The sequence below is a fragment of the Marmota marmota genome, unplaced genomic scaffold (genome assembly GCF_001458135.2).
Source record: "Marmota marmota marmota unplaced genomic scaffold, marMar, whole genome shotgun sequence".
Taxonomy (NCBI): Eukaryota; Metazoa; Chordata; class Mammalia; order Rodentia; family Sciuridae; genus Marmota; species Marmota marmota.
The window spans coordinates 20,247,630-20,265,901 of NW_026000057.1; the positions used below are offsets into that span (position 1 = coordinate 20,247,630).

At 40.4% G+C, this 18,272-nt stretch overlaps 1 long non-coding RNA gene across 1 annotated transcript in view; it reads left to right on the forward strand.

The window, feature by feature from the left end:
- Window positions 1-3,413: 3,413 nt before the first annotated feature.
- The window catches only part of LOC125619775, a 22,509-nt gene continuing 7,650 nt past the window's right edge, over window positions 3,414-18,272 (forward strand). The window contains exon 1 of the long non-coding RNA XR_007351364.1: window positions 3,414-3,579. This is a non-coding gene — a long non-coding RNA (uncharacterized LOC125619775). The remainder of the gene's footprint in view (window positions 3,580-18,272) is intronic.

Genomic DNA, 18,272 nt, shown 5'->3' on the forward strand with positions numbered 1-18,272 from the left:
CTAAGGCCTCCTAGAGGAACAGAGCCTCTATCACCCCCTAAAAACATGGCCGGTAAGGTATGGTCAAATATTTTATATAAGAAAGGGGGAGATGTCAGGGACTAGAAGGAAATTCTCCTTCAAAGATTAGCCTGACAGCCCCCTGGGAGACATCCTGCCTGGGAGGCATCCTGCAGCTACCTATCTCCCTGGAACATCCTGCGGTTTTCAGGATCATCAGACATCTGGCAGTTTTACCACCCACATCCAGCAATTGTTGATTAGAGAGCTTCCCCATCCCCAGCATATAAATACCCCTGTGTGAACAATAAAAGTTTGCAGCTTGATCAGACACCTGTCTTGCTGTCACCTTTCGTGTCTCTTGTCCCTTCATTCCTCCCCATCTAGGTTCGCTGCCCACGTTGATGTGTCCTGCCGGACGGGACACACTTCCACGGATTCCACTTCTTGGGTCCCCTTCTTCCTCCAGGAGAAGTCTTTTCTGCTGTCCTTTAATAAACTTCTATTTTCCACTCTAACCTTGCCTCGGCGTGCTTCTCTGGTGTTATACTTCAACATTGGGGAAGCAAGGACTCCTCACTGGTCAACAGCGGTAACAATACCACAGCCCACCCTGCCTAGTTATAGATAATGATGTGATCCTAACTCATAAGCCCTATCCAGTGAGGCAAACTCCAAAGACATTCATATTATCTTAAGCTGCCAAATACATCATGAACACAATGACATAAATTTTAGGATCAAAAGGCAAAGTTATCTAGATTCTTAATTTGCAATTGAGCATATCATGAGTGCCAGCACAATGTAAGTGCTCAATAAAATGCATTTATTTAGTGAATAAATGGATTGCACCGGTCACAACATGTGCCCTTTAATTGAATTGTGACTATTTCCTCATACAATTTCTCCACAACAGAAGATCCTCTCCAAAAATATAGAATGAGAGATTTCCTTCTTTTTCTATTTTTTTTTTAACTTTCTTTTTTCAGCACCATGGATCCAACCAAGGACCTCTCACAGGCTGGCTCCACAAGAGCTCTACCACTGCACTATACCCCAGCCCAGGATTTCCTTCTTAATTCATTCTCCATGGCTTAGACAATCAGATTACAAATGCACGGTCTTAGCATCTGTCCATTCATTCCACTACCATTTATTCACAAGCTACAGTGTGCCCTTCCTTTGCCTTACTGGAGAAGAAACATTTTCCCTGAACACTGTGCAGCTTGGCACCTCTTCTCTCTGCTCTCTTTTTGTAGGCAGGCCTGTCCACTTGCCCTATGAGGCACATGAGCTTCATCTGCCACTCTATCCCTAGCGAGATTCCCTCTCCCATGCCTAGCCTACATTGGACTGCCTCAGGTATCTCAGCAGAGATACTATAGAAACTATGATTTTTAGATATCATTTCTCTCTGAAGTGATCTTTAATTAAATAAAAAGTTCTATGATCTACATTATGAAAAAGTATTCAGTGCATAAAATTTTTAAATGCCATATGAATTTCTAAAATGACAATTACAATAGATAATATTTAAAGGAACTATACTGTATATCAAACAAAGAGCTAACAAATTTTCATTAATATTTCAACTTTACATAAAAGGAAAATTCACAAGGGTTAGAAAGTACTTTCTTAAACTCCTTAGCTAGTAAATGACTGTCTGTAACTAAGTTTGTCTGTTTTTACAGTATTGTGGGTTAAACCCAGGGTCTCTCACATGGTAGGCAAGCACTACCACTGAAAAACATCTGCAACCTTTTTTTATTTTATTTTAGTACATGGTCTTACTATGTTGTCCAGGCTGACCTTGAACTTGTGACCCTCCTGCCTCAGCCTCCCTAGTAGCTGGGATTAGAGGCATGTCACCATGTTCAATTCTCAGTGGTTAAATAGTAAAAACCAGCCTCTACCTCAGAGCAAAGCCTGTCCAAGGAAGGGACATCACCTTTGTCCTTGGAAAAACCCACAGAGTACTCCTAGGCACATTGGGGGTCCCGAATTCGAGCATAACATATGGGGGCTCGTCCGGGATCCCCCTAATAAGCCTACCCAGACACCCCAATCGAGAGGTGATAAAAACCCGGCCAGTAAGTAAAAGCATTGCCGATGTGTAAGTTTCTGTACTCTGGTTGCCTGCAGGTTCTGGTTCTGTGTTGTGAGGTCGGCAAAAGGTCCAGGTGGATGCACGGAAGGGCAGCTGACGGGGTTTGTGGGAGATGTCCCCAGCCCCTTTCTGGGTTCTGAGTGGATTTCCTGTAGTAAAGTATTTTGTGAAGTATTTGGTGAAGTATTTTGTAGCTGACAGATCCGAGGTCCTCCTGAGCCTTTAGTTTCTGGGTAGCAATCCACAACACGCTTCGAATTCTGTGGCCGTGCTGCGAATTTTGTGTTATGTGTGTTTGTTTCTATTGTCCTGTCTGTCTCCACCCCAACACCCTGGCAAGAGAACTAATCTCCGATTCTGGGGTCGTCAGACCCAACCTGAGGGGGATGCTCCCCCAATCCGTTTGTCTGAAGGGAAGGCCCCAGTTGGCTTGGGGCCAGCACCCACTTTCATTTTTTTGACAATCTGAAAAGGGAATCTATGTCTTTGTGTGTCTTTTTGTCTATGTCTCTGTTAAGTGTGATGGCATCGTTTTACTTTGGGCAGATGCAGAGTCCCAAGTTCCGATCTGTTGGCAGCATGTCCACCCTGACCCCTGGAGCCCAACCTTCACTAGTTTGTTCTGCATGCCAGTGTGGCCAGCTCACAAGGCCATGGCGAACTTGGGGTTTTTCTGTTCCTGCTTGTCCGTCTGAGACATATGTGTCCCACGGGAATGCCTTGACCATTTCTGGTCTGATGGACTTCTTGTTAAGGGAGGTTTTGGTACCTGACAATAATAGATGTTGAAACTAAATTTCTCCCCCTCCCAATGAAGCCAGATTTTAAAGTTAGGTAGTCAGTGTAGTTAGGTAAATTGGGTCTAATATCGAGTGAAATCTAAAATGGAGACCATGCAGAGAATGACTCAGGGAAAACACAGGACAACTCATGGAATGTTAATGAAGTCCCAAAAAGGCCCTAGGCCAAAGTCCACCTCAAAGAAATGTTAATGAACAGCCCCCAGCAAAAAGGTGCTGACTCAGAAGTCCTTCCTGACCAGATTACTTCTTTGGCCCACCTGTGTCCCACCCCTGGGGCCTTCCCACCTACATTCCATCACTGAAAGAACTATAAAAAGGGGAGACAACATCCCTTCCACGGATTCCACCTCTTGGGTCCCCTTCTTCCTCCGGGAGAAGTCTTTTCTGCTGTCCTTTAATAAACTTCTAATTTCTACTCTGACCTTGCCTCGGCGTGCCTCTTTGGTGTTATTCTTCAACATTGGGGAAGCAAGAACCGGTCAACAGCGGTAACACCTCCTGCTTTTGGGTAGTTTTCCACTTCTGCTGCTTGGGGTATAAAAAAAGTGTGTTAGCAATAAAGTGTGTGACTCCTGGATGAAGAACCTTGGTGTCCTGTGTGTCTTTTAACCTCGCCGGACTCAGCTCCCTTGGCCGGATGCGGCACCGATCTGCCTTAGATGTGTGGAGGTAACTTTAGCTACATTTTAGCCTAAAAATGTCCCTAGTATGCTTCTCCTGTAAGGGACCAAAAGTCAATAGAACTGCCAGCTTTTCTGTTCTCACCTTTTACACCCCTTTTAGCTGTGTTTTAAAGAACTTTGATAAACTTTACTCCCCTTTGTTAAGCGAGATTAGGGAAGCAATGTTTTCTTTTCTTCCTGTAGTTGGCTTGAGTGCACCCACTGCAGAGGGAAATGCCTGCTGGGGACCTAAGGACTTTGATACCTCGATTTTCTTTTTCTCAAAACCCTGTCCTCATTATTAAATTGGCATTAATTGGCTTCAAGAACAAGAACCGAATTTTCAGTTACAAATTTTGACACCCCAGGGAGGAGCCTCCCCTCTGCTTTCTTGGGGAACCTAGCACTCTGAACAACTGCATGCCGAGGATGTAAGATGAACTTTTGGGGAGCCGACTACTGAAAAGTTAGGAGATAGGGAGAGTGCCTGGTGCCTGGGGTGGGACCAAACCAGAGGAACTAATCCTATAAATAAAAGGAGGGACTGAGGGACTCCCAGCAGCTGCCAAAGCCATTTTGCTTTGGGGAACTTCCTCATTTCTTCCCTGCACTGTAAGGATTGCTCCATCTCTGTCTACTTAAAAAGAAGAGGACACTGAATGCAGTAAAGTCGCCACACCAAGACCCTTGATTTTACATCTATAGTTGCCCCTATGTGAAAACATCTGGTCCACTAGTGGGGAAATCTATGGTGCCACTGATGTAGGAGTAATAATTAAATGAGAGTTAGAAACCTGGGGAGATTTTTCTCTTATGTGGTCTGTCTGTTTTAAAGGTTATTATAGATTGATTCTTGAAGATAATCTAGGCTAAATGTGTGTCTAAAAGACGGTTTTTTATTGTAACAATCTGGTATCTGAATGGGGTTTTGAAGCATTGCATAATCTTGAAGTTAAAAGTTGGGTTTAGGTAATTTGTTTAGTTTATGATTTCAGATAATTCATGCCGAAGAACTTAAACACTTAGGATAGAAAATTAAAGAACTCTACTTCCAAGTTGGCAAGTAACTCCTAATCATTTATTTTTTCATCAATTTTTGAACTGGGTAGCCTGGGAAGATTTCACTAGGTCTACCAGTGCATTAGTTTGGGCAAGGATAGTAAATTATGATATGATATCTGTTCCCCTCAGTGTTTAGGATTTAGGAAAGGAAAGTGTTGGATTGGGACGCTGGTCTGGCTTATTGAAATGACATTGAATAGCAACAGTCTTGGAAATTTTTAAAGCTTAATTTTGGATATACATGGTAGTGTGTGGTTCTCTTTTGAAATTTTTTTCAGGTGATTTAATGTAACTTAATACTACTTTAGGAACTTCAGAACAAAGGAAGTAGCTTAATGATCCTAAAGGGATTTCTTCTGATGGTAGCCTTTATATTATCAAGTAAGATCCTATTTTCAGTTTTGTGTGAGCAAGTTTTTCTAGTGTAGGAAGATGTAAAGGTATGAAATTTTGTGAATTGTATCTTAAACTTGTATCATAATTTTCAACATCCAAACCTGAAAATTGTGACTTATGGTTAAAATGCATTAGGCATGAGGCTTCTCCTCAGAATCCCAGTTTTTCTTGCTCCTTCCAGACCTCAGGCAGGATTTAAGTTGAAATGCAAATAGAAGAAGCCTGCAAGCTCAGTAGGAGACTGAGCTGAGGCCCAAGGGAAAAAAAAAGTAAAGGTGTCTTTTACCTGAACTCAAACTAGATTAAAACAAAAAGTAAATTGTGTGGTATTTACTAATAACTGGCCAGTCATTTTTTTTCTAGGACTTTTGCTTTTTCTTAATTCTGTATTTTTTTGAGCTCATGATTTTGATCCTACAGACCTAAGTTTTCTAATCTATTTTTGATCAACTGTGGAATTTTTTAAACATTGCAATGGAGATTTCACCTGAGAAAAGCTACAAAGCCTTGTGTTATATGTGCACACTTGTGTTATGTGTTGTATGTCTGTACGTGGGTATGTCATATATCATGCAATGATATGGCAATTGGCAGATATATGAGGAGCCTCATGAAATTTTAAAAAAATGGATCCAAATATCTTTGATTCACGTGATTCAAATGGTTCAATTTAAATTTGGTAAATAGATAAAAGTAAAGATGTCTTTAAAATTAAACTTATAAGTTTTTCTAGGTGTTCAAAAAAACTAATAAAATGTTGATGTCTATGAAAAAATCTGCCTAAATTCAGAAATTTACAAGTATTGTTTCAAAATGTGAACAGAAGGAGGTTAACAGATGGAAAAGATAAACTAGAAGGTTCTAGATATGGATTTAATAGAGGTAAAATGTGTTTCTGGACAAGAGAGTCTATGTGATTAAGTAAATAAGAGGGTTTAAGTGATGAAGAAGGTCTGTGTAAGTTGGTTATATATGTAAGTTTTTTGAGCAAGTAATCTTAAAGAAATTAAAAATTATACAACTATGGTTAAACAACAACTGTTATTTTTCAATATTGTAATATGTTATTTCTTTAAAAGCTAAATTTGGTTAATATAAAATCATAGATGTAATTGTGGTGCTATTAATGTGTTCATATCTTCCAGGTATACAAGTCTATAAGGTAGAAGCTTTAAAAGAGCATTATATCAATCTGGTGTTCTAAAGTTGTATGGTAATTTTAGGCTTAAAAGAAAAACGTGTTGGAGATTTATTTATATCATTATGTTCTATAACTGGACTTGTTATCAATAAGATATGTAAAGTTCTATGTTACTTTTCACACTGAGATACAATTTAAATGTATTTTTAAGTTAATGAGAGCCTAATCTGTATGAAGGTTTTATTGCAAAACACAAAAGTACTTTGCTACTTTGCTATAAAAGGTTAAAATCTTTAAGCCTTTCTTTAATTCATGTTTTAGATGTGATATTATATTGTGTTAGCTAATATTCATGTGAACTTGAGCAACAATTTATGTAGGCTTTGTAAAATGATGTTTAAAAAGCAAAAATCAGTTTCAGAACTACAGTACTTAAGATTTATGAAGAGCCCTGCCTTACCTGAGGTAAAGCTCTGTGTCCCATCTCACTACATGTAAAAATGACTATGAAAGAAGTAGGCCAAATTTCAGTAGATTTAAAGTTGTGTCCAAAACTTGGTTTTTGTCATGATTACTAGGATCTCAAACAGGGGATTATAATGTATAACTCTATCAAAATTCAAGGTAGCTATTGCATGAACTAAATATGTTTTTACTCTTGTTAATTTTATTTTGTAGTTTTCTGATAAATGGTCTAAAGATTGCCTGTTAATGTTTTGCAGAGGTACTGCTTTAAGAACACACAACCTGGGTTGATTTAAGATAATGAGTTATCACCTATAGGATAGAGAGATAGACATTAAAGCCCAGTACTCTTAATAAAAGGCTGTTGAAATTTATTTGCTGGATGTTTAAGATTAAGTTTTAAAATTAAAGTTAAATTAAAAGGGCCAAGAAAACCAATGTTTGGCTCTTGCCCTCTGAGTCAGTCTGAATCCAGGGGACAGGGGACATCTCTAAAGAGCTTTGCAACTCTTGGCCACATAACCTCCCGATCAGAGAGATTAATGAAACTACTGGAGAACCAAAAGCCAATCAGTGCATTTGCTATGAAGAGGAGGGTCATCAGATAAGGGAGACATCCCTGATGCTTCTAAGGGAAGCCACATGGTCAAGCAAGGCCTGGACCCATCCTAGCGCAAATGGCACTAAGCAGAACTGAGAAGCTGCTGTAAAGTTCCCCCAAGACTCCCAGGGAAACTCAGCTGTTAACAACAGATAGAAACAAAAGTCAGTTTGACTGCTTCATCTTAAACACTTAGCAAAGACAGTTAAAGCCAAAAACACAGTTATTCCTGGGCATTTTAAATAATAATAATAATAGTTAAATGTAACTTCCAAGAATAAGTAAACTGGAGGCTACAAAAGAGATTCTTAGGCAGGAATGCCTGATAACTATCAAAAGAAACTGCCGGAGTAGTTTTTAGTTTAAGGCCTACAGATATTCCTAACCTACACAGGTAGGCTTGGTGTTTGCTAGTATGATTATCCAGCCCTAAGTAACAGAATTTAAGGTTTCTCTATTAGACACAGAGGTTATACTAGTAAAAGGATTTTACAAGATCAGATGACATTAAATTATTAAACTGTATCTTATGGGGAAGGACATCTGTAACCCTAAAAGTTAAATGTTATGTTTACAGTCCTGATTACTGGGGATGTTAAAGCCTGGTGAGGGGACTTATTTATGTACAGTGACATGTTCTAGCTGCTGCAACATTTATTCAGTACTCATGGTTTTTGTTTCTCTCATAGAAGCACCCATCCCCAGATGACAACCTGTTTTTCCCCAACCAGACTTCAACTAGAACTGACTTCTAAAAGGGAACTCATGTCCCCCATGTCATCATCCCCCACATCATCCATCGTCATCGTCCCCCATGTCATTGAGCCCCCTCATGTTCAACACCCCTTTTCAGCTCTGAAGCAGCCAGAACAAGCCGTCGCCCTTCTCCTTACAGCAATAAAGTTTCTAAAATTAGGGGGGAATAAAGCTAGAAATGGATAGGCAGTGTAGATAGGTAAATCGAGTCAGGTTGGATCTAGGAGGCCAATTTTGAGTGAGTCTGGGAAGTTGAAGACTGTCCCCTGAGGATTACTGTTTACCAAGATGTAGAGCCAGCCCAAATAGGCCCCCAACTGAGGAAACCATGATTGGTTCCCAAGTTTCCAAAGGGGGGAATGAAAAACCAGCCTCTATCTCAGAGCAAAGCCTGTCCAAGGAAGGGACATCACCTTTGTCCTTGGAAAAACCCACAGAGCACTCCTAGGCACATTCCCACCCTGCTAAGTTGTTTATCTACAAATAACAGGAGAGATCTGCTGCACCAGGTGTCCCTGACTCAGTCAGGCTAGGTGGGGATCCATAGCAAACCCCTAGCAGCCACCAAACAGCATGAGACAGGGAAATATCTGGGATGCCAGATGAACCTCCCAGTAGTTTATGGTGGTTGATAACATGTTGGGAAACCATGTAGTTCAGCACGTACACCCCTCTTGGCTTAAACCAATCAGTTCAAATGAATACCCCTTTTGTACTGACCAATCACCCCTACCCAACTTGTTCCCACCAGTGAATGTGCTAATCATGTTTTAGAGTTGTTATTTGATTTTCCCTCGGTGTGTGATGATTTGCTAAGAGATGCTATGATGTATGTGAAGTCCCTGCCTTCTCCAAAGAATGTATAAAACTGCTGCAAACCCTGGGCTGGGTCCTCTCAGGGTCACCAGTTGCTGTGTGCGCCCAGAGGACCGAGCTAGCTCGCAATAAACACCTCTTTGCTGCTTACATCGATCTTGGGTCTCTGGTGGTCTTTTGGGGTCCCGAATTCGAGCATAACAATAGAAATCTGTTTACACTTGAATCTATGTATGACTGAAGACAGTAATGATGTCTTTATCAGTGACCATGTCTTTTTTAATATTTTTTACTTGTAAATGGCTCTTTTATTTATTTATTTATTTGTTTGTTTATTTATTTATTTATTTATTTATTTATATGTGGTGCTGAAGAGCAAACCCAGGGCCTCACACATGCCAGGCAAGTGCTCGACCACTGAACCACATTTTTTTTTAAAGTTGTGAGAAAGTGATGTGACTCTATTTTTTAAGAAACCAGCCTCTACCTCAGAGCAGGGTCTGTCCAAAGTGTGTGTGTGTGTGGGGGGGGGACCCTTGTCCTTGGAAAAACCCACAGAGCTTTCCTAGGCATGTAGCCACCCTTCTGAGTTGTTTGTCAAGAGAGACCTGGGGCCCCAGGTGTCCTTGACTCAGTTATGTTAGTTCCTGAAAAGACCAAAGAATGTTTGTGGCCTAATGCCTGATCCTGAAGATCCATAGCAACCCCCTAGCAACCACCAATCAGCGTGAGACAGGGAAAATACCTGGAATGCCAGGTGACCCTCCCAGTAGTTTAGATCCCTCATGGCCTAAACCAATCAGTTCAAATGTATCCACCACTTGAACTAACCAATCACCCTTACCCAAATTATTCCTGCCAAGGAATATACTAATCAATGCTAAGAGTTGTTGTTTGATTTTCCCACTGTATGGAATGATTTGCTGTGTGATGTGATGCTGAGATTACCCCCCAAAACCTATAAAAATCTCACTGAACTAAGGACTAGGACTCACTCCTCGGGACCACTGCATTGGAAACAGTTGTGAGTCCAGGCTCGAGCTTGCAATAAAGACTCTTGTGTGATTGTATCGGATTCGGCTCCTGGAGGTCTATTGGGGTCCCATGAATCTGATATAACAGTTGTATATGGACACATTATCTTTGTTTCATTTATTTATGTGGTGCTGAGGATTGAACCCAGTGTCTCACACATGAGCTACAACCCCAGCCTGAGCCACCTCTTTTTAAGAACCAATCCATATTCTGTTATATAGATGGAACAAAATATTCAGCAATGTATTCTCTTTTATTGGATATTTAGTTGTTTCCCAATTATAATTTTTTTTTTTTTACTTTATGATTTTTAATTCTGGGATTAAACTCAAGGCCTTGTACATTCTAGGCAAGTACTCTGCATGGAGCTACATCCTCATCCCCGCCATTTGCTTCCTGGCTGTCGTGAGGTCAGCAGTTCCCTCCACTGTACCCTTCAGTCATAATGTTCAACCTTGGTCCCAGAGCAATGAGCTGGCTATCTGTGGATGGAGATCTCCCAAACCATGAGCCCCAAATAAGCTTTTCCTCCTCTAGTTGTTCTGGTCAGGTATTTTGATCACAGGGATAAAGCTAACTAAAACAGAAATTGGCACAGGAATGGGGCACTGCTGTGACTAGCCTAACTCAGACGTCTTCAGAATTGGTTTACAGTAGCAATTTGGAAAAGTTTAGAGATGTAGGCTGTAAAAAGTTAAGAAAGCTGTAAGCAGAGCTTAATGAATGATTCTGGTGGGAGCTCAGAAGACCAGGATACCACTAGGAATGCAAACTATCCTCATGAGGTTTCAGAGGGAAATGCCAACTCTATGGGAAATTGGACAAGATGTTACTTATGTTATATTCAGGCAAAGAAATTGCCTGCATTTTGGCCATTTACTAAGACTTTGTGTGAGGCTGAATTTAAATGTGATAAACTAATTAATCTGGTGGAGAAAATTTCACAACAGTACAGCATTCAGAGAGCAGCATGAATATTGCTGGCAGTTTACTGCAAGAACCGGGAGCCAAAAGCAGAGCTGAAGGATTTTTTAAAATTTGCAACTTAACCAGAAAAATGTAGGTAAAACTGGAGCCAAGAAAGTTGTGCTTGTTGAAGATATTATATCCCCTAAAGAGATGCTGAGTGAGGGGAGGGGAGGGGGGGATAGTTGAGGATAGGAGAGGTAGCAGAATACAACAGTCACTAGTATGGCAATATGTAAAAACGTGGATGTGTAACCGATGTGATTCTGCAATCTGTATACGGGGTAATAATGGGAGTTCATAACCCACTTGAATCAAATGTATGAAATATGATATATCAAGAGCTTTGTGATGTTTTGAACAACCAGTAAAAAAAAAGAGAGAGAGATGCTGAGTAATTTTCAAAGAGATAGTAAGACAAAAGCCTCAAGATTATCTCAAGAATTTGTAAGACTACTCCCATTGGAGGCTTAAGGATGTAAAAGGGAAAATTCCTTTGAAGAGTTCCCTACTTACCCAGGGGAACTGGGAAGTTGTTTCACCTTACTGTTGTGCAGGCACTCAGAGACTACTGCAGCTATGACCCCAGGAAGTTCACCCATTGCTCGAGCTGTCAGTAGACCTTGACATCATCCATCTGGTGCTGGTTCTACAGGAATGGAGGATGTTCAAGTGAAGGGGTCATAGAGGCTTCCACCAAGATTTCAAGAGAAGGCTTGGGAGGTAACAAAGTGTAGCAGGATTGGAGTTACTGTGTGCTGCTCCTGAGACAGTTATGCATGAGGCTGTAGAGGTAAAGCCAAAGCTGGAATGGATAACCCAGAAATTAAGAGGTTCCTGTTACATGGACTGTCTGCCAAGAAAAGCTGCTGACTGTGGAGAAAGCCAGGCTAAAAGAGAGCCCACAAGTGCTGAAACCATCAAGGCCAAAGGCACAGTGCTGCACAAGCCCTTTGGAAACAACATCTCACAGCCATGTGTTTTAGCTGTTGTACTTGGAGTTACAGGACCCATTTGCCCAGCAGGCTTTCGATCTCCTTTGGGCCCTATCCCTTCTTTCTATGTCCCTATGTGTCCCTTTTGGAATAGGAATGTGTACTCTGTGCCACTATATATTGGATATATGTAATTTGCTTTTAATTTTTACAGGGGCTCACAGACAAGAACTTGCCTTAGGTCTCAGAGGAGACTTTGAACTTGGATTTTGGGGCAATGCTAGAACTGTTAAGATGATGGGACTCTTGGAAATGACCAAATGCAGTTTGCATTGTGAGATGGACATGAGCCATTGGGGGACCAGAGTGAAATGTTATGGTTTGGATATGAGATGTCTTCCAAAAGCTCCTATGTTAAGGCAGGAATGTTTGGAGGTAAAGTGATTGGGTTTTGAGAGCTGTGACTAATCAGTATATGCTAATTTGAACTGACTGGGTGGTTACTGAAGGTAGTGGAGCAGGGCTAGAGGAGGTGAGTCACTGCGGGTAGGCCCTGTACTTTAGTCATCATACTTGACAAGAACAACTTGGTGAGGGCTGGGGTTGTGGCTCAGTGTAGAGCGCTTGCCTAGCATGTGTGAGGCACTGGATTCAATTCTCAGCACCACATATAAATAAATAAAATAAAGGTCCATTGACAACTAAAAATATTTTTAATATAAATAATTTATATAAATATATTATGTAGTATATATGTATATATGTATATACATATATATTTTTCTTAAAGAATAACTTAGTAGAGGAAAAGCTTATTTTGGCTCATGGTTTCAGCAGTTCAGTCCATGGTTAGCCAACTCCATAGCTCTGAACCCAAGATGAGGCAGAACCTCATAGTGGAAAGAGACAGCAAAGGAAAGTGGTTCAGAACATGACAGCCATGTAGCAGAGAAAGAGAACTCCACTCACCAGGGACAAAATATAAACCTCAAAATCATGTCCTTAGGGCTGGGGTTGTGGCTCGGTAGTACAACGCTCACCTAGCACACATGAAGGCACTGGGTTCGATCCTCAGCACCACATAAAAATAAAGGCTATTGTGTCCACCTACAACTAAAAAATAAATATTACAAAAAAAAATCATGTCCTCCGTGAGCTGTTTTCGCCAGCTCACCCTATCAGCCTACAGTTACCACTCAGTTAAACTATATTTGTGGATTAATCCACTGATTAGGTTATAGCTCTTAAAATCTAATCATTTAGCCTCTGAACATTCTTTTGGGGGACACCTCAAATGGAAACCATAACACCCTGAAAGGATGCATCTTTCCTATGGCCCCTCCCTCCCCTGCTTCCTATCTGACATGAAGTGAGCAGCTTCCTCTGCTATGCCGTTCAGCCATGATGCTCTGCCTCACCTTGGACCCAAAGCAAGAATTGACCATCTATGAGCTGAGAACTCTGAAACCATGAACACCGCATACACTTTTCCTCCTCAAAGTTGTTCTGGTTGGGTATTTTTGTAACAGTGGCAAAAACCTGAGTAAAACAGTAGTGATGCTGACAATTCAGATATGCCACAGAGAAGCTACAAAATGTTCCCATTAAGTGAAAAGACAAAAACCTCAGTAAGGAAACAAACAAACAAAAAAATGTATGCCGAGGTTGCTAAGATCTTAGTAATTATAGAACTTCAACCTGAAAAGTTAGGAAGGAAAAAGAAATTCATATAGTTTTCCTGTCACATTTCAAGCTGCAAAAGTTATGGCCACAGTATATCCACCTTAATTAAGATATAAGATGCAATCACTAGGCATGGTGATGCATACCTATAATCCCAGCAACTTGGGAGGCTGAGGCAGGAGGATGGCAAGTTTGTGGCCAGCCTCATCAACTTAGCAAGATCCTGTCTCAAAATAAAAAGGGCTGGAGATGTGGTTCAGTGGTTAAATGCTCCTGGGTTCAATTCCCTATACAAAAAAAAAAAAAAAAAAAAAGTAAAATGCATTAAATTGAAGATTTAAGTACCATTTGTTATTTCAGATATCCACAGTAGGGTCTTAGAATGTATTCCCTGCATATGTATTTACCGACTACTCCATTTAGGCTGCTATAACAAAATACCACAGACATGTATTGCCTACAGTTCTGGAGACCAGGAAGTCTACGACCAAGGCATCAGTAGATTCAGTGTCTGGTGAGGGTCCATTCCTCATGTTACTGATTAAGGTTCAGTTTTGCTCACAGCACCACAGGCAATATTCAGAGACAAGAATTGTTGGAATACAATCAGATTTTATTATAATAAACTAGTCAATTGAGAAAATGGCCAGATTTTCACCCTAGTGACCAGTTTTAAAGAATTCTCCATGGAAGCGTTTTCTTTTTTTCTTTAATATTTTTTTAGTTATAGATGAATACAATACATTTATTTTATTTACTTATTTTTTAATGTGGTGCTGAGTATCAAACCCAGTGCCTCATACATGCGAGGCAAGCACCCTGCCCTTGAGCCACAATCCCAGCCCCTATGGGAGGGTTTTCATGAGGAAAAAAGAAGGACAGTAGATTAGTGGATAGGTAGGATTTGTGCTGAGTCAAACATCTAGCCACTGGATAGTCATCTTGGTCATTCTCTTCAGTCCCAACACTCCTGTCATTACAGATAACTCCTGGGCTCCTCCTGTAGTCCTTAGAATAAGCACATTCTTTTTCTGCAAGTTAAACATTATTATTCTTTCAGAGAACAGAATTAGAAAGTCCTTGGCCCATACTTTAATTAAGTTATTTGAAAACCACCAGGTGTTCCCAGTTCTGAAAAACTAAATAAAGATTACTTATTAGAGATCTGGGGACAAATGGCTTTTCTCTTTGTCTCCCTTTTCCTGGAATAGTTGACGCGAGTAGTTAATATCTCAGCCATTTAAAGAGGATTTTTTCTTTAGAAGTCACATGCTGACCAAAGGAAGTGGGGAAAAAAAAAAAAAAACAACTTTTCAAAGTCCCAAGTTGCAATGTAAGGCTAATCTTGAGTAGGACAGCATAAAACAACATGGTGTAGCCATTACCACTGTTACATTGATCTGTGTGTCCTTGTATAGCAGAAGTGACGAACAAGCTCCCTTGAGTTTCTTATAAGGGCATTAATCCCATTTATGCAGCTGGAGTGCTCATGATAATCACTCCCGAAAGGTCCCACATTAATACCATCATATTGGGTACTGGATTCCAACATATGAATTTGGGGAGAAAAATACCAACATTCAGACTGTAATACTTACCATATTTTAAAAATCAAGGAATGCATGAAATGTAAGGGAGAAAATAATTATCATTTGAAATTCTACCAGGCTTCTCCTCAGCATCTTGCTAATCACAATTTTATGCCTCATTTATCCAATACCACGTATACTTTTTCCATTAACAAAATCTTATCTTTCTCCTTTTCTACATTCCCTAATTCCTACCCAACAAATGTTATAAATGAAAGTAGAAGAGGGGTTTATTATTTTATTTTATAAAAAGTGGGGATTGTTTTATACATACTTCTCTCCAATTTTCTCTTCGCAATTAAAAATACATTATGAAAATCCCTCCAAGACTAGGAGTATCAATCTTACCTGCTCTTTCTAATGGCTGCACAATAGTCTATTGAACATGCCATAGTTTATTCACTATTTTAAAAAATTCATTTAGGTTTCTTTTCCCCCCTTTCCAAACCAAGAAAGCTTTAATCAACATCCCTATGCAGATATCCTTACCTTGCCTGTGGAACAGATTTCCTGAGGTGATAGTTTTGAGTGACTTTTAAACCTAAGCCAGAGGTGGGCAAACTATGCCCCACGGGCCAAATCTGACCTTCTTCCCCCACCCACCTCTGTCTCCCATTTTAGTATGGCCTATAAACTAAGAATAGATTTTTACTTCTTCTTTTTTTTTTTTCTTTGTAGCACTGGGAATTGAACCCAGGAGCAAACTAATGCTAGACAAGGACTCTACCACGGAGCAACACCCCCAGCCCTTTTGAATCTTCTTTTGAGATAGGCTCTTGTCATATTACCAGACAGGCCTTGAACAAGTGATCCTCCTACCTCAGTCTCCCAAGTAGGTATGATTACAGGCTAGCTTTTATGTTTTTGTAATGGTTGAAAACAATCAAAAAAGAATTTTTAACCCATGAAAACTATATGAAATTCAAATTTTAGTGTATATCTGCTGGGGAAAAAAACAAACAGTTTTTTTTTTTTTTTCACCACCACACACTTCTGTGACCAAACGTGTCACAGTGGAGTTTTTCCCATATCCACAAGCAATTCTCCAGTGAACACCAACTGAACATTCTATAATTCAATTCAACTCTGACATTATCTACTGGAGATAGATAGCATCAGATCCTAAGGGCCTCAGGTTGACTTATGCTTCTGACTGGCCAGATCCCCTCCTCTGATGGGACAAATTTGCTACAGTGGCTCACGTTACCAAGGGAAGCACTTTATTTACATTTACTAGTTTATTACATTGATAAACATACATGCTTTTAAATACTAGCTTTCTACTTATGATGATGATATAAAATTCCTCATTTGCCAATTTATTATGAAGGAGATGATGAAGGATATGACAAAAGATACAGATGAACAGCCTGATAAAGGGGTGCAGTTTCCACCTCTCCTCAGTGTGCTACCATCCAGGCACCTCCATGTGTTTGGCAAATGAAAGTTTCTCCAAACCCCAGTCCTTTGGCTTTTTTTTTTCCCCCACTCCACTCCAGTACTGAGGATTGAACCCAGAGATGGTCTAACATCAAGCTAAACCCCAGCTCTTTTTGAACCCAGAGATGGTTTAACACTGGGTTATATCCCCAACTCTTCTTACTTTTTTTTGAGAAAGGTTCTCACAAAGTTGCCCCGACTGGCCTTGAACTTGCAATCCTTCAGCCTCAGCCTCCAGAGTCACTGGGATAAGAAGTATGCACAACAATGCCCTGCCATTTGGGGTTACTATGAAGGAATTCACTCCATAGGCGTGATTGGTTATATCATTGGCCGCTGGTGATCAACTTCCACCCCAGGAGACTGGAGTGGAAGAGTTAAAAATCCCAGCCCACTAATCATGCCTTTATCTTTCTGGAGACCAGTTTCTATCCAGAAGCTACCTAAAAGCCACCAGGCATCTCATAACGTATCAAAAACACTCTTTTCATTTCTGAAATTTCAAGCATTTGAAGACATGCATGCCAGTAACCAAGGGCAAAACCAGAAGTATTTTTCTTATTATATCACAATACCACAGCATAATAAAGGCTTTTGCAACACAGACAGGCTTATTCCTTTATGTATTGTCTGTGACTATTTTCACGCTACTATAACAGAGTTGAATAGTTGTGCCAAGAATGGATAGCCCACAAAGCAAATTAGAATACTTACTATCTGGTCCTATTCAGAATTAGACCTCTGATCTAGACAATGATGTACTTCCACAGCTATTAAATGGACAGAATAACTATTTCAAAATACATATATTTTAGGGTAGGAGAAGAAAAAACCCAATGCCTAGGAATTTAGCAGATTATTTAAAGCTATATTGGGAAGAAGATACATATACTGGTTACCCCCTCTGTATAAAAATCATTTTTGTATTCAGATTTTAATAATTATCTTCATGGGTACAATATGGGTAATAGGCTGTACCTTCAAAGGTACAGCCTTTGGACAGGTTACAATTAGGATAGAAGACTTTGGTTCCTCTAACACCCACCAAAGACAGAAACCTTAGCCTCCAACCTGGTTTCTATTCCTTCCCTTCTGACGTCTACCTGCCCACAGCCGGTTAGCTGCTGAGGACAGCTAGGCAACCAGCTGCTACTTTAAAGAGCAGACTGAAATAAGTAGGGACTACTAGGGGATTCGGTGAGAAGGAACTGTTAAAGTGTTAATGAGCAAGTTGAATGAATTGTGACTCATTCTTGGCAGAATCCACCAATGTAGTACTTAGGGTACCACCCACACAGGAGCTCAGCCCTGAACAGAAAGGCAAGCGTGGTAAGAAAGCAAAGGAAAATGCCAATGGGAATCAGGCACCATATTTTTTATAATTAGACACCCCGATATAACTGATTTTCCTTTTCTGTAGGCGCATCTGGAAAGCTAGGCATTTCTACAGAAAGCACCCTTGAAAAACAAAAGCCATTAATTAGGGTTTTATTTGAAATTAAGAATTCCTAGAGAGGAGGAAAATAGGTGCACAAGAAGGCAATAGGTCAGAAGTTCTCTGTGATCCTGGCGAGGGGGCGCATGCCTGTAATCCCAGCGCCCTGCAGGCTGGGGGCAGGAGGATCACAAAGCCAACCTCAGCAATTTAGCGAATACAAGGAGACCAATAGAGAAAAGGGCTGGAGATGTGGCTCAGTGGCGAAGCACTCTGGGCTCAATCCCCTGTACCAAAGCAAAAGGAAGGAGAAGGAGGACGAGAAGGAGGAGGAGAGGGAAGGAGGAGAAGGGAGGAGGAAGGAGAGGAGAAGGGGGAGA